General features: G+C 30.1%; 1 protein-coding gene across 2 annotated transcripts in view; it reads left to right on the top strand.

The window, feature by feature from the left end:
- LOC117177361 (N-acetylgalactosamine kinase) overlaps positions 1–3,892 on the top strand; it is a 62,403-nt gene that overhangs the window by 43,864 nt on the left and 14,647 nt on the right. The gene's annotated exons all lie outside the window — the stretch shown is intronic.

Raw genomic sequence — 3,892 nt, 5'->3', positions numbered from 1 at the left:
TCGTTATAATTCGTAGATTTCGAATATCATATTTGTGATTTACTAAGTGTGAAATTTAAAAAATTTTATATTCCATATTTTAGGCCTCATTAGGAACAAAGGTCCCCCGCTGACCAAACTCAGTGGCAGTAGCTCGACGGTTTGAGGGAAGCCGCGTAGTGGGGGACGGTACACAGGTAGCTGGGGCGGAATTGACCATCGCCCCCATTGTCAGCCTTTACTTGCTTTTACCTGTATATCACGCGTCGGATTAGAGGCGGGCATATCTGAGATCTTGAAATTAGTATCCATTGTACTTCTAATCCCTTTGTATTTGCAATTCTCATTCATAGAATGTCTAAATATTACTCTATTTGGAAAGCTTATAATTTAAATTTATTCTGTTTTGAAGACCTTTAAACTGAACATTGTAAACTTCGAAAATTTTACCATTTTTAACGTCTTAAAAGTACGATCTGATTCAAATTTTGACGTATCAATCTGCAATCATTCGGTTGGGAACATCTTCTATACACTTTAAATTATTGTACTATTAATGCTTTTAATTTGAAATATCTTACATATTATTCACTTTTTTGACGTTTTCATTTTAAAATAAGTTAACCTTATAAATTTGAATTTCAAAATATTGTACATTTAGGCTAAAAATAATATATCTTTGATAATAATCGGTGAAATATAATAATATGGATTTTTTTATTTGAATTTTAATCAAATTATTTCTTCTCTTTCAGCCTTTCAAAATGCTTAGAAAGTTTCAAAATTTTATTTCAAAATCTTCAACAACCTAAATTTTGTTTAAAATTTTTTGAAATCTTTTTATATTTATTCTCATTTTTAAATCTTTTGAAACTTCTAAACAATTTTTTATATCATTAGATTTTTTTCTAAAACTTTTAATAAATACAGCAAAATTAAAATAATGCGTTAAAAAATTATCCCTTGAAAGTTTCTAATTTTTGTTTACAATTTTGGAAATCTTCCGAAATCTTCTTAAATATTCTCTTTAAATTAATTTTCTAAGATTAAAAAACATTTTTAATTTTCAGATGAACCTTAATGAATTTTTTGTATATAATTTTATTTTTAATTATTTGGAATCATTTTAACTTTTAAATTATTTTTGAAATTCTTTTAAAACTGTTGAATATCGTTTAAAATTATTCGACTTTTCCGACCATCTTTAATAAAACCTGCAAAACTTTTTTTAAATGCCCGAATATTTTACAGATTATTTTCTCTTTTCAATTTTAGAAATCTTTTCAAATATTTTTAAAAATACGTTTAGGACTAATGGCGGGGTTTATGCAAAATATTTCAATTTTTTACTTGGAAATAAGAATTTTTAATAAAAATGTAAATTTTCAGTTCAAAAAAATTGTTTAATTTTTCACCAACTACTTGGATATAAATATTTATGTAAAGTTTGCACCAAGAAGAAGAATCTTCTACCAAGTGCAAACATAAATAATATAGTACGGTTTTAAGTTTAAAAATACATTTTTCAAAAAAACTACTTTTCAACTAAAAATATTAAAATTTGCAATCAAATCAATTTTTAACTACAAAATTTCATTTTTATCTAAGGTGATTAAGTTTCAACCATAACGAATCGGGCATCGCCGAATGCCACGAAGTCTACAATAAAATTAATAACACTAGTGGTTAGAGTAATACCATTAGATCTATCTGAAGTAAGAGAATATTGTGAAGACGAAGAAAAAGAAGACAAAGCATTACAAATATCGTCTTCAAAAATCTGCACTACTACAACAGTAAGTGCGACGATTAAAGCTTCTGACAAAGATCCTAAATCTTTAGCATCTGAACGATCTAGAAATGGAAAATGGAAATAATTTAACCAAGGAGGACACAAACTCATTTTATCTATAAAGTAAGGTATTGTCTTCCACAATCGTTGTGTATCATAAAATATCCACCGTGGACGATAAAGCAGTTTTACCCGTCAATATAGACATCCATAATGTCAGAAAGACGAGATACGCTTACAAACAGGTAAAATGTTAAACAAAAAAAATGTTAAAAAAAAGCATAATTCTACCATTAACATCTCTGTATAACTCCCCATTAATGGTGATTTTTAAAAAGCCACTCACCTAAGGCAATTAGCGTTGGAGAGTGGCAGCGAACTATAGAGAATTAAATGAAAAAACAATAGGAGACGCTTATCCATTCCAGATTATAAACGATATGTTTGAACAGTTAAAATGGCTGCCACCAAATTCCGCCTGATTCTCCAAATAGGCACTATATGGCATTTTAACATCTTGTAGCCACTATGAATTTTTTTAATTCGCTTTAGATTGAAAGGAGCCCGAAACACCTTTTTATGTCTTATGTACTCTTTTATTTTGGGATAACAGGGACTGGAGATGTTCGTATAACAAAAATAGCGAAAAACTTATGGTAGTTCTTAGTATTGGCAAAATATCACCGACACTTCATTATATATTTCGCAAGAATATCAAAGCCTCTCTCTAATCTAACTGAATCATCAATAGAATCTGCAAAAGTAGAGTCTGTCCAAAAGAATTTGAAATTTTCAGAGACAAAATTTTTGAAGAATCAATTCTGCATTTACTGGATTTCAAACAAAGAACTTATTCTTACAGTAGAAAGATTTTATTATAAAAACAAAAATTACAAGGGCACTGATCGAAAGAAAATTCATAAGGGAAAAAATATTATATAAATAAATAACTTTTTAGGAGCAACTAGGAGTAAAATAAAAAACGAGTGAAGAAAATATTTTCAATTTAACCACTTTTACTCGCTGTCTATAAGGGTACATTTTATACTTCACCAGCATACAAGCGCAAGTACATCATTAACGAATACCAAACTTCTGCGACAGCTGGTCATTAGGGAGAAGCTAAAACATCTTGTTCTTTAATAGAGGCCTAATATTGGTCTCATTTTTTTCGTAGAGGGTGTACCAAATGTCAGCGAAGAAAATCAATTAGCAATAAACCACCGGCACCAATGATCATATAACGGATATTTTGATAAAGTGATTGATAAACTGAAGTTTGATAAAGTGGCCATGGACATTTCCGGACCATTACCAAATTCTTGCAAAGGCAACAAATACATCTTTACACTCCAGGATAATTTCTCATGATATTGCATCTAAGTATCATTAGCAGATGTGACACCATGTGTTTTTCATTCAAACCAAGGTCAACAACTTACCATCCTTGAATCAGAATAAGCACTTAAATGTAGTCATTATGTCCTAACAAACGATACACTAGATTAATACATTAGGGAAAAGTGAAAACTGGGATACTATCCTTCCTATACTAACGTTTGCTTACAACACGTATGTACACTAAGCAAGAAAATTTTCCAGGGAAGAACTTTTATTCGGTAAAACAGCATGCCTTCCATTTGGCATGATCAGCAGGAAAAATATTGGGATTTATATGGAGTATCCGAAAGATCTATGCAAACTTCTTTTAGATAATAAAATCTTAGCAGCTTTAAACTAAAACAAAGCTAAAATCGCTACTAAACGCAATTATGATATGACACTCCGAAAACGAAATTTTAACTCAGGCCAATGAAACAAAATGAAAATAAAAGTAGTAAACATGAAGCTGATTACAGCAGTTTTTTTGTGAATAATCGCTGTTAAAGAGAAAATGCTTATAACAAAAAAGAACTCGATAACAAAAGCAAAACTTACAAACTAAAAATTTATTATCTTAAAAAATCAGAGGATTGAAATTAAGCGACTGAGTTTTCATAAACAGGACTCGTTATGGTATTACGGTACGAGGGTAGTTCAATAAGTCCTTAGAATGACCAACAGATGGCGCGCGAATCGCTCCAAATCATCTGTTTTCAGTCAGCACCACTCCCGACTAGA

This window comes from Belonocnema kinseyi, chromosome 7, assembly GCF_010883055.1.
Source record: "Belonocnema kinseyi isolate 2016_QV_RU_SX_M_011 chromosome 7, B_treatae_v1, whole genome shotgun sequence".
In the NCBI taxonomy this organism is placed as follows: domain Eukaryota; kingdom Metazoa; phylum Arthropoda; class Insecta; order Hymenoptera; family Cynipidae; genus Belonocnema; species Belonocnema kinseyi.
The sequence above is the reverse complement of the archived record's forward strand: the minus strand, read 5'-3'. Positions and strand labels throughout refer to the sequence as shown.